General features: G+C 37.2%; 1 long non-coding RNA gene across 1 annotated transcript in view; it reads right to left on the reverse strand.

Annotated features, from left to right (window-relative positions):
* Positions 1 to 11,569: 11,569 nt before the first annotated feature.
* LOC112942593 overlaps positions 11,570 to 13,081 on the reverse strand; it is a 27,841-nt gene continuing 26,329 nt past the window's right edge. Inside the window, exon 3 of the long non-coding RNA XR_003248412.1 lies at positions 11,570 to 11,814. This is a non-coding gene — a long non-coding RNA (uncharacterized LOC112942593). The remainder of the gene's footprint in view (positions 11,815 to 13,081) is intronic.

Here is a 13,081-nt window from a genome sequence, read left to right on the forward strand (position 1 = left end):
GAGCTTGAACTCCTTCTCCTGTCYCCTCCAAGGTGAAAATCAGGCAGTAACCCAGCAGAAAAAGGTTCTGTAGTGAAACCAATGCAAGGTTCATAGTGCAGAGTAACTGCTAAAACTTTTCTACTCAAGTGGAAGCAGCAGGGGCTTATATAAAATAACAGCTAAGTTGTAAACTCAAACCAAATAAAGACCTTATGAGTCTTCACCTACATAGCTGAGAGTGGTTTCTCAAAGGTGCATGAGGAGCTGCTCATTTCCAGATGGCAATGGCAGGCACAAAGGGGTCCATCTTCTTCAGACTAAGCCTAGGGGGAGTTTAATCACCAGCAAAGCTGGCAAGACATTAGGAGCAGTGAAGGATCTCAAGGACGTGCTTGAATCAAGAAAGGAACCATCAGGGGCTGGTGGTTCAAGAAAAATCTTTTAAAGATAAATCTCCTGTGAACTCCTATGAAGTTTAGGTTTCTTGGCAAGACAAGCGTTCATCATCTAACGCAACTTAAGCATGTTTCACAGAGAATTGCGTCTATTTCCAAACTTTGCACTGAGATCTAGCTTTTCTAGGCTTCTTTCTTGTAGAAAACAGATAATTTTGTCCTAATAGATAATTTTTGTACCCTCTCCAATCTGAGCAAACAGAACTGAAAATAATATTCAACATGAGAGCTTTCCATGATCTAGATATTCATACAATATTTCACTAATTCTGATGGATATATCTCAATCCTTACAGGTTCTCAGTTGTTCCAAGATAGCGAATTCCTAGTAACCTGAATTATATTTTGTTTCCAAGTGTAGAATTTGCCTTTTTTATTATTGAATATACCCTATTTCTTTTCTTTACTCTAGCCCAGAGTGCTATTCCTCACTCTGCCTCTTTTCTATGAGATAGATCTTTCCTTCTTTATACTGAAGGCATTTTCTTATTATGTAGCATCAATAGAATTCACCCATCCCTCTCATTTTTTCCTGTTAAGACTTTAATTAAAATATTTTAAAACATCAAGCCCCAAATTTATCCCTCAGAAGCTCCACTAATCTTCTTATAGACCAGTAAACTTGCATTGTTGTGCTGAATAGATTTGATCATTTCTTTATCCATCTTGCAATTTCTCCCTTAATATATCTCCTTTTCACCATCATCAGCAGTTCCATATAAGGCTGAATATTAAATCAGCCCATTCTGYTAAAAAAAAGCTATTAAGTTAATGTGGCATGATCATCATATGTTAATCTTGCATCTTATCCAATTTTTCATTTGTCCCCATGTTGCATTTTACTTTTCTTTAAGTCATTTGTTTTGTAGCTTTGCATAATCCTTGAAGAGATACTGAAGTGGCGCATTTTACTTCCTTTGCTCATACAAGTTCTATCAACAATTGCTGTTCTCTGTGGCTGCAGCTACCCTCAGATAAATAGCCTAGTCATAAATCAGACTTGATAGATTAAAAAAGCAAAAAAGAAGAAGTAAAAATGCCATTGGACCTTCTGTATCATGAATTAATTTATATAGATGAGGATTATCTGTTCTTGGTTTGTGCGCAGTTTGCTGAGGACAACTCTGTCTCCATCCTCATTTACATACTTTCCTTTTGCTTTCATGGTCAATATTACTGTCCTCAAAACTTTGAAAACTGAAGGTATATGTTAATTCAGTTTGGGAATTGTTCACCAAATTAGTTAGCTCCATCTGAGGGAGAGCTTTGTTTGTTTTAATAGATACACATATTTCCTGACCTCCAGTTTGACAGAGCTCCTTCTTTTTTTCACTCCTTGCAAAYGCTACATGTAGTTCTTATCCATATCTCAAAACATTTATGCAGATAGGTGTGGTTTCCTTTTTTTTTCCTCCAAGTCTTTTTCTTCCCCAGAAATATAGATTGTGCATATTTATAACCCTTCCTCTGAAGAAAGTTTCTGTCTTCTGATAAATTTTTGCCTCTAAGCTTTCTTCCGCAATTTGTTCCGTATTCTTCTTTTTTTTCTAAATTTGCCATTTCCAAATGAAATGAATATTCTTATGTATTTATCATTTCATTTATAGACTTCCAACTTCAGATTATTTCTGACACCAACTATGTCTTAAATACTCACCAATGCTAAGTTTAAAATCCCATTGCCTCTTCTCTAGTCYTTCATTTTGATGAAGAAAACTCTTGACTACCTCCTCCAAGATTAACTGTTATTATCAATATTCACTTCATTTATCTACCAGCTACCTCCTACAGGTCTGAAGTCTCCCATAGATGTATAGACTATGTAGGATGTAGGACTTCTTTCTCTAATAGCTACAAAGCTCTCTACCTTTATCTGTATCTGACCTAAAAAACTCCAAGTATCTTAACTAATTCTTCTCTTTACTCATCCTTTCTCACATTATTTTGACTTCAGAAGATCCTACTTTATCTGTATCTTTTTTTTTTTTGGTAACCTTAAGTATAATAATTTGCTACTTTATTTCTGTCCATCCTGAATAATGTACCTCTTAATATTTGTGTTTCTGCCCTGGCTGCTTTTCAAACAAATCTTTTTTACTCAGAGAATTAAATTTCTCAAGTCTTGCACCAATAGTTCTTATTCTTCAATTTTACCACCAAGGCAGCTGGCATTAATATATGACAGTTCAGTATGCCTTTTTACTGACTAGCAGCTAATTTTCTTTATCTGGCTTAATCTTTCACTATTCATTTCAACTAACTGGCTACAGCTCTCATCTGCAATTGTCTCTGCTTTCTGCCCATTTTCCTGACCACTGATAACCTCTTATCCACTKCTGTCTTATCCGATTTCTCTCTTCTTGTTTATTAAGCCCACAAAARCATGTTCAGACAGGTTAATAAAAGAGAAGTAGTACCTGTTTTTTCTTTAGTTTTATCATTTATCACAGACATGGATTTTATCATATGAGAAGGAAATACAGATATACAAGAAAGTATTTACCAGAAAACTTTAATTAAAATAAAAGGACAAACATCAGAAGCCATTGCTGATAATGAGGTTCTAGTATATCCCTTGCATGAAATGAAAATGTACATGATGGCAGCTAAAGGTGTCTGATTTCCTCAAGCACTTTCAACGGAACCTATTTTGATTTAAACTTATTTCTGAAATGAATGCAGACTGGGTGTGTGTAGAATGCATCAACTCCAGTTAATACCGAGATGCCTGGAGGGCAATGCTGCTGGTTGTCACTGCTTTTGTATATGTGAATGAGGATGGGTAAGGGAGCAAAATCAGCATTTGTGTAGGAAAAAGTATCTTGTTTTTGAGCATCACATGATTAGAGATCTCAAAAAAAAAAAAAAAGAGTTGATCAAAATGTTTAAAATGTAATAAAACTTTATGTTGATGCATAACCTTGAAGAATCTTTAAGATGCTCTACCTCTTCACAAGTGGATGTGACAGCATAAGACAAATGGTAAGTGATGACAAGCACAAAAAAAACCCCAAAACATAATATCTSTTTAACAGGCTTCCTCTTTAGTTATTATTTCATAAGGCATTTTATAATAAACAGGTGGTTTTGATTTTTTCAATGTTTGATTTAAGAGAAAGAACAACTTCTGAAAAGTAAAGAAAAAACTGTTGAATTTTAGGTTATGTGTGGGTGAAACCAATGTTATTTTTTCATTACATAAATAACTGTGTAAAAGCATCTAAGCATCTTTAATGTTACTCTGTGCAGCTTCACAGTGGAAAAATTTGACTGATAAATTTTCAGCAAACCTTCACAGACCTGAACTTTGTTCCTCATAACTAAACCATGTCTTTAAGTATTAAAAAAATTACTATTTTTATTTATAAAGATAAAAAAGTTTTACCCTGCCTTTTCCCATCACACTTTAATTCCTATTTTTGTATGAATGCTGATGAGTAAGTAGTCCCTAGAAGTAATCCTTCAAATGTTAAGCCACTTCTTGGCGCTACCTCAAAGCTCCGGATTTTTGCAGCAGTTGGTTAATCGTCATTCTCCAGTATATGACAGAGAGGAAGTATATATGGCAAAAAACAATGAAAAGAGGTATAACTTCTTAAAAATACAAGCAAGAGTTAAATCAGTGACTGCTCTTGTRCAGGAGAGCAGACAACCTGCTTATCTTGGCCTATTACAGTCTTTTAGTCTGCTCATGTGCTTTTCACACAAAGGAAATATATTTACAAGCAGAGAAGTTTGCAGGAATCATGCTCAAAATTTCAACAGAGTGAAAAAAGTGGGAAGTGCATTATCATAAGGTTTTGTCTAGAAGATTATATACTGATTCCACCTCTTTTGCTTGACAGAAAAAAAAATCACTTTTGATGTTGCTTTTGATGTTGCATTTTTTCCTGTTTAATTAATTATGACCAATAATTTATGGTCTTAATTTGAGGGACAGCTTTTTTTTGTTCATCATAATATTATTTTATATGTTYGTATGTGGCTATTTTTCCCTTTGTCCAGAGAGCTCCGCTACCAGACTTTTCTGACTTACCTAGAAAATTCAGTTGTACAAGACTTAACTAGGATGATGAAACTGCCTTTCTTTCCAAAATTAGTGCTGCTATCCCACTAAAGACTAACACAGAGGGCACTAGATACTCTCTAGACATCCCCAGATATACCTATTTCTCATGCAATAGCTTCTACGTGTATTTAGCCATCTGAGTGAAAAAGGTGAGGTGAAATCCTGCAGAAGAAGACGCGTTCTGAAGAGCAGAGATGGGGACCAGGGMCAGCAGCTTCTGAATCTGCCATCTGGCCCTGCATTTCCAAATGTCTGCTGATTTTGTGAGTTCATGCCTGTGAATCTGAACACTGATAGCAGGGTAGCCCGCTTTTCAAGAAGGGCTGTTTACTGGCAGCCCTATTGGCTACATATATTTTTGTCAATGCACTCAAGGAGTATGAATGTCATGTTGTTATTGTTTATCATAAAACAAAGGGGAAATGTGAAGCAAAACAGCACCCAGCTCTGCATGCTAATTAATAGGCAGTGCTAACTGTTTTCAGAGGAGCAGGTTTTGCTGCTCTCTAGATTTAAACTAATTTATAACTTTATTATTAAAAGAGTAAAAACAAGTAACATCTTGGAAGTCAGGTTTGGCAAATGCCCTTGATAGTTTCTTCCTGTGGTAAATTCCACATTAAGCAGCAATATATTTAGAAACTTGATGTGAGTAGCAGCTTTTGCAGTGGGCAAGGAGGAGGCAACCAGTGAGCATCTTTCCTGTCATATAAATGCTCAAGATTCCCAGGAATCTCTTGAGTTAAGCTAAAATGTCACTGTAGAGTGGGGATGGTGGAGATGTTGAGGCACAGCTAGATAAGTCTGTGCTACCCCAAAATCCACAGCRCTTTCAGTAAGGACATTTTCACAGATTTAATGTACTATACTTGGTGTAAAAGATATGGCCCTGTGTAACATATATATGTTAAAAGAAGAAAAGAAAGCAGAACACAACCATAAGAGCATCTCTTTTCTCTTTTGGAAGCAAGTTCTTGAGTCATTAAGTAATATTATGAAGTGGAATCATGGTACCAGAGGAGGATTTCATTAAAGAGGAAGGACTCTTTTTCAAAATATAATTTATTCTCCAGTATGAAACTTAGACAAACATCAAAACAAAGTAGTTCCCTTGCCTACCACAGGTAAAGAAATTAAAGTAACATCTACTTCTCACTGACTTCTCTTTAATTCCCCTATTTCAGACTTGTGGCAGGATCCTATCTCCCCTCCTGCAGCTTCCAGACAGAGCTGAGTCACTTGCTGGTTTTTCTAATCACAGGTTTCCCTCCCAGTAGGTCTTATAATTGAATGTGTGTAGCTGACCTCAGGGTAAACGGCCCTTAAATGGCCAAAGTTCCTTATTGAAGGCACCAGTGTCTCCTCAATAATTTTGCCTCCTTATGGAGGACAAATCTCTTCTCATGGACACCCTCATTTCAGCCATAAAGTCCCTGTAAGTTTCCTCTAAATGACCTCTATAATTTAAGCCTGCACAGTTCGATTTAAGTGGCACATTGCAGCTACTACTGCTCAGGCTTCACATATGCTGCCTCAAGAGCAGACAAAAAGCTCACAGTAAAATAGCATTTTTTTCTTTGCTCTTATAAACCATAGTAGCAACATAGGAGGAAAAGGTCCTCAGAAACATGGACTTAAGAAGAGTTCAACCCTTTACAAAAACAAATATTCCTTATCCTTGCTTTTCTCCCAAGAGCTTAGCATCCAGGTTTGGAAATACTTGGCATGGTGAGATGAATGCGAAAACCATGTTCAGAGGGCAGCTCAGGTTTGGTTCGAGCAATGTGTACACAGTACTTTGACTCTAGAAACTAGTTGGGTTATCTAAGCTCCTAGGCCTCTGCTAATCACCTTCTCTTCACAAAAATATGTATCTTGAAAGTGGAAATGACCATTTCCTGTTTTACTGGGCTGATAAATATATTAGAACGGGTCTGACTGAGGAGTGATAGCACAGAAGATTAAGCTGGATAACTCAGTGAAGTATTTTATTAAAGGGGCAATAGAACATTAAGCCATCTTGGTCTCTATCCATAGCCTCGTTTCATCATTTGAAGTAAATGATCTATTGCGTTATTGTTATTTTTTTTTTTTTTTAAGGAGCTACATTTAATCATGTATATTCATGCATTTGAAAGGTTAATTTTGCAGCATGGTGAAACAGACTTGCAATGTCTCTAATGTCAGATACCAGTTTAAAAAGTCGCAAGAACAGACTTGATGGGCACTGCAGCCTGCTAAGCTTGCTTCTTATGGAAGACATATGCCAAATAGGAAAGTTCAAAGAGGGAACATTATTCAGGCCATCTGTCTGTGATGTCCGCAGCTGAGCAGCTGGAACCAGCTCAGAGAAAACAAATCTCATGTATCCTCTGGCCAGTCATCATAATAGATCACATTGCTTATTGTCTTTGATATGAACTAAAAAATAACAACACTAAAAAAAAACCATTTTTTTTCTGCTTGAACATTAGTAAGAGAAAATGATTTGTTGCTTTCTAGTCATGTTCTCCTTATATATTGCATTTGGCTGAGTACTAGGATTAAACGTATTTATAGATCAATACATAATTGAAATCGTAGATCTCAGTCATTCTTCTGTTTTAAGCCAAATCAGCTTACAAATGAGGTAAAGTGAATATTGATTTTTAGAGATGAAGCATGTCATGAATCATTCCCCAAAATAAATGGCGGAGTACCCCTCAAGTTTGGTTATATTTGAAATAATGGAAATTCTCTTACAGTGAATTGTAATGAAAATTTGAAAAACTGTAAAGCAGATGATTTTTGGTTTATTAGATAAAGTTAGCATTAGAAATGTCATTCAACACAATCATATTTACATATTCAAATATATGACTTCTGGACACATATTAACTTGTCTATATTCAAGCCAAAAACAACAAAAAACAAACAAACAAAAAAGTAAGAAAACCCTATCAAAACAAACAAACAAAAAAAAAAGAGCCTGAAAGTCAAATCAATAAGAGGAATTTGTAAAGCTATCTTGCTGAGGGAGTAATCATATTTTTACTATGGTTCCTATTTCTGCAGCACTAACACACTCAGGAAACCATATTACATTGAATAATAATTGTGTTTTCCAAACAGACAAAGTACATTTCATGCTGTATGTTAACTTAATACAGTAGTATGCTACTACATTAATACATTTAACTCAGTTTTATATGATGCCTTTATTGCAGAGATGTATGAGGCAACCTAGCTTGACTTTGCTAGGCACCATAGGAAACTCTCCACTAGTTCCAATTTACACAGATAAAGATCTTGAGATTCACTTTAATTTGTGAATTTGAAGCCTCAAATAGCACCTGTGTTCCCATCAAAACATAAATTACATATACAAAATAATATCTAAAAATATTTTATCCAACAATACAGTCAAAAGTCCTCAAAACTTGTTTCAGTTTCACCCTGGAGACTCATACAGATTCTCAGCTCGTCAGCTTGTGTGTGGGATTTTCTCTAGAAATCTGCTTCATGATGCTAATGCGGACAGCCAGATGTGCGGCTCACATCTGCACAGCCAGATGCCTGGACAGCAGCAGCCTTGGCAGAGGTCCTGCCCTGGGGACCTTCCTTGGGTCCATCTGCTCCACCATGCAGCTCAGTGCCATGGGGCACCACAGGCCTCTGAAAAGAGGGTGAAGTTGCTGACKGACAATGTGAAAACCTGAGCACCAATGGAACCGGCCCAGTCCACCTCTCTGTATTCCTGTTTGCCAACTAAAAATGATCTCTCCAATGAGTGTGTTGCCAATGGGCTGAATTATATACCCACATGGTTATGGATTGTATGCTTAGACCAAAGAGCAAGCAAATAAACAAAACCAACCAAACAAAAACCCTTCATGCATGTTTAATAAATATGCATTTGGCACCTGGGGAGAGGAAAGGTAGAATTAACGGAAAAATCACACATTCTGTCTGGTGGTTTTCTTTTCTGGTCCAAAAAGTCACCTTTGCAGAGATGCACCTTTGCAATCTTCTGGCACCTAGCTGTTTGACTAGGGTGCAAAATCCTCCCTGTAGGGTTGATCCCAGAGAGTGGTGCAGCTTGGTTTCTCTCCTGTGTGTCTGCAATGAGTTCAGTTGTTTGTGTGGAAAAGGTTTTTCCAAAAGCTGCTCTGCTCAACGGTGTGAGGAAGAGACACATGCACCCGCGCACACACACACACACACACACACACACACACACACACACACGCTTGAGGTCCTTGGTGCCTGAGGGCATTTCCTATTTCTTGTAGCAGAGAACTTCTCCCTGTGCCTCCTGAGGAGCCAAAAAACAAGCCAAAATCACTCCCACTTCATCATCAGCCTCAGTGTTTCAGTGCCACCCTCTCCTGTCACTCTATGAGGGCTGTGCTCTCCTCCCCAGTCCCACAGGATTAAACACTGTGATTTCTCTGAAACTCTGAGAGAAATGCTTTGGGGCTAGGAGTGCTAAAGCTAACCCACGAGTCCTGCACCAGAAAAACTTCAGTCCTTATTAGCAGTGGGATAATCAGCTGAATTTTAAACTTTACTTTTTGCTTTTCTTTCTTCAGATCGTACAAAGCCTGTTTCCTCTCCTTAGTGTTATTTCTATATCACCTGAAAGAGCATATTAGTAGTTTCAATTGCGAGTAGTCAGCACCCTTCTAAGTGACAGCTGGCCATAGCTCTGGGAAATGTTGACCTCTCTTTACCTTGTAGCATCTCCAGCTGTGCAGGGGCAGCTTTCTAACCTTTATGAAGAGAAGCCAGGCAAAGTCTGCATCTGGGTCATATACAGAAGATGGATTTTGTGCATCAATATTCATCTAACTTTCCAGGGTGCTAATCACGGGAGAAGTCAAGCTCTCTCTGCACCTCAGTGAAACAGGTTAATATCATCCAACACTATTCTACATGAAAAAAAAAAAAAAAAAAAATCCTAAATCCCTAAATTCATTTTCCTAAGCAATTTCATACACCATCTGTGAGTAGCTCAGGTGCATTCGGTACACTAATTCTTACTGAAAATGAGTGGGATTTAGGCATCTGAATTCCTTATGTACACTTGAAAAATATATCCTAGACAATTCACTAAAGGTCACAGAAGGATTATTTGGAGAAATTAGGAGTGTTGTGTTGGCCTCCTGAGGCCCTGCCTGGCCTTCCCCACCACCTCCACAAGCTCCTCTCAGCAAGCACCACTTCTAACATTCCTCAGAAAACAGCATTTCTGTTGTAACCGTGGTGAAAAGCGCAGCAGCTCCCTGATGTGCTTTTCATTTTCTCTTGAATCAAGAAGTTGTTTTGCAGACAAACCAACCTTTAATGAAGTTTTTTTTTCCAAAACTTATTTATTTATTTATTTAATTTATTTAATTTATTTAATTTATTTATTTATGAATAGCTATGTTTGGAAAGCTAGAGTAGTGCAGAGTAGAGCAGAGAAGACCAGCTGCCCTATGATTTAATGCTAGCAGGTGCACACTATTCTGATTTCTATGGATTTAAAGGCTCTCACACAACTGGACCCTCCTTCCATGTATTTCAGTCCATGCTGCTTCTTTCATCTCATGATACACCAGTTATTATGAATTTTTCTGGGATATGGMGAGTGCATTTTGGGATAATAAGAACACATTTTGAAATAATTCCAGAATTTTATTATTCTGAGGCCAAGTATCATCCCAAGGAATATTACAAATTTAATTTTAGGAGGTGGAGGAAGGGAGACGAGTTACATGTGTAGCCACAAACTCACAAATAAGGCTGGAAAGAATGTTCTGAGCTTTTGCCATGCTGCAGTGAATTTAATAACCGTTACTCAAAGTTCCAGCCAAGACTTAATACTGACAAGATTGGCTTTTCTGACTGCATAGGTACGAGAGACACAGCATAGGTAAAACCATCCAGCGGGAGAGATCATTTGGATTATAAATGAGGGTATTAGGGGATATCCTGGGAGAGGGATGAGTTGTAAAAATTGAAAATAGGAAACATTTGCCCTGCAGCTAAATTCTTCATAATATTTAGCCTAGTTCCTCAGAGACTCTCCTTTTGAGTTTTAGAACAATATTCTTCTTAAAATTCAGATTATGTTAGRGTTTTTTTTCCTCTTGTCAGCTAAAGAATAAAGATTCAAAGATATGCAAGGAAGGTCAAAAAGAAGAAGTAGGCTTTTTTTTAGCCATGTTGCATATGTGTAGATAATCTATATATAAATATGTGCATGCATATATATATATGCAAATAGCTATAGAGTATGTAATATTATCTCTTTTAAATTGGAAAGCTGAAAAAAATTCTTTTTTTTTTAATGGATTACTATCACACTGTAGATAGATACTTGAAATTTGAGAGTAAATTATTACATTCCTCAGTAGCTACACATTCAATTTCACTTACTTCAAGAAAAACAGAATCTTACCATCAGCCAAACTATTTATTTATGCTGGGAAAGAGCTCGTTTCTGCAGTCACTGAAGCGAATTGTAAAAGTCTTGCTCATTTTCATAGGAGTAGGATTCAGCTGAGACCAAGCTGATTAACCTCAATTGTTTAGTCACTGCATTCCRCACAACATCTAAACATAAATGYAATTTAAATAAATTTATTTGTATGTAAAAATATATCTAAACCCAGATAACAAATTGATTTAYTACATAACATACAGTAGAACAGGAAACCAAAAAAATCAGGTATTTAATGAAATAGCATGTTCACATCACAGACATAAGTAATTACATAAATATATACATCATCCAGATTTATTAAGAAGCCTATTAAACATTGGAATATATTGCCAATCAAAAATCCATTGTGATTACAAAAACTTAACTGCTACAAGGTAAGTTTTAGAGGAGGCCCAGGGAAACGAGAGACACAGAGACACAAGAGAAAAACCTGGTCCTCTGATTTGCAGCTAGAAGAGTGGTGCAAACATTCACATAGTTTATGTGGAAGTACCTCATGACTATCAAATATTCTTAAAATCCAGGGGAAATGGTCTCTCTTAGGCAGGAGGAAGTGTCTGCTGGAACTTCTAGTGGCCCCATGCCATGATCCTGCTCCATGCTGAGCTGGCCCTGTGCGGAGCCATGCCTGGGAAGGAGGATGGCTCGGTGCTGGTGGCACTTTGCTGGGTTACCTTGGATAAAACTTGCAGCATCATTGCAAACAACTGCTAGTTTTGCAGTACTTCCAATTCAGTCCTGTTGATGCCTTTACTTTGCCTACGTCTGGCAGATGAGCCGAGGAAAGGGCACTCTCCCTGCTCCTGGGGCAGCACCAGCCCCGCACGAGCACTGCAATGCTGGATAAAAGGGGAGAATTTGTATGACTGATTCTGGTTGCAAAAACATCCTGCTTTTTTAACATATTGCATCCTCCTTTGCATGCAGAGCTGCTGTCGCATCTCTTCCAAGCTGGGCTTTCTTCCCAATGCATTTTAAATAACCCTCTGCTTTCACAGCAAATGATGAAGCTTAGCATTGAAGCAAATCCTGGATATCATTTTTGATACCATGTTTGTAGGCTTTCCTGCCCAATACTCTGATGAATACTTTTTAATACTACCTAGTTTTTTAGTAGAAATTAAGTCAAATGGTATCCTGATTTCCCCAAATAGTGCAAATTTGTTTTGAGACTGTGCAATTTTCATTGTAGTAGCACCACAAATCATATCCAAGGGAGAAAAAAAATRCATAATTCTGATCAGTTTGGGCCAAAGAGCCAAAAATGCTTTATGAACACTTTCTTCCTATCTGAGAGAGTGCAATTTCAACTCCTATTTTTAAGTGCTAAAAAGCGATCACAGCTGAAGACATTCCTGTTCATCTCAGAATCAGATGATTTTACCACATTCAGTGTTATTCGTATGGTCAAATATCTCCTTGTGGACTCATATTTCCCTTTTTGATTTGTTCAGACTTACTTCCTTCATTCTAGGTTTGATTTTTATTTTCATTCCTGTGCCATCCACAGTTTGCCTCTTTGTTTGCCGTAGCACTATGTGCATAAAAACTATTTGATCACCAGGTTCCCCTAGAGTCTGGTATCTCACCGAAATGTGAAGAAAGCGCCAAGACAGCACCAAGATAAAAAACTAAGTATCAGCAAGAAGCTGTTACAGAAAGAAAACACTAGTAGGGGCTCAACTTTCTTTCAGACATAAGAACCCTGTGAAGAGTAGGAGTATATGTCATTCCTTGCAAGGCAATCTTATATTGTGGCATCCCTTGGGCTGTTCTGGGCATTAGTACTCATCTACATGTACCAGAGGTGTTCACCTACCCTCACTCAAAGGTGTTGAGGTTCCTAAGTCCCATTAATAAGTAAATATAGTGGTAGATTTTCTTATGAGATAAACTAGGCTTCATTTTTTGTGGCACTGAAGTCAGGTACCAGTTTTCCTTTGCTGGAACTAAGCCAGCAGTAAGAAGAAAAGAAAAGAAAAGAAAAGAAAAGAAAAGAAAAGAAAAGAAAAAAAGAAAAGAAAAGAAAAGAAAAGAAAAGAAAAGAAAAGAAAAGAAAAGAAAAGAAAAGAAAAGAAAAGAAAAGAAAAGAAAAGAAAAGAAAAG

Source organism: Nothoprocta perdicaria, unplaced genomic scaffold (assembly GCF_003342845.1).
Source record: "Nothoprocta perdicaria isolate Ctin4 unplaced genomic scaffold, notPer1 scaffold_13, whole genome shotgun sequence".
NCBI lineage: Eukaryota > Metazoa > Chordata > Aves > Tinamiformes > Tinamidae > Nothoprocta > Nothoprocta perdicaria.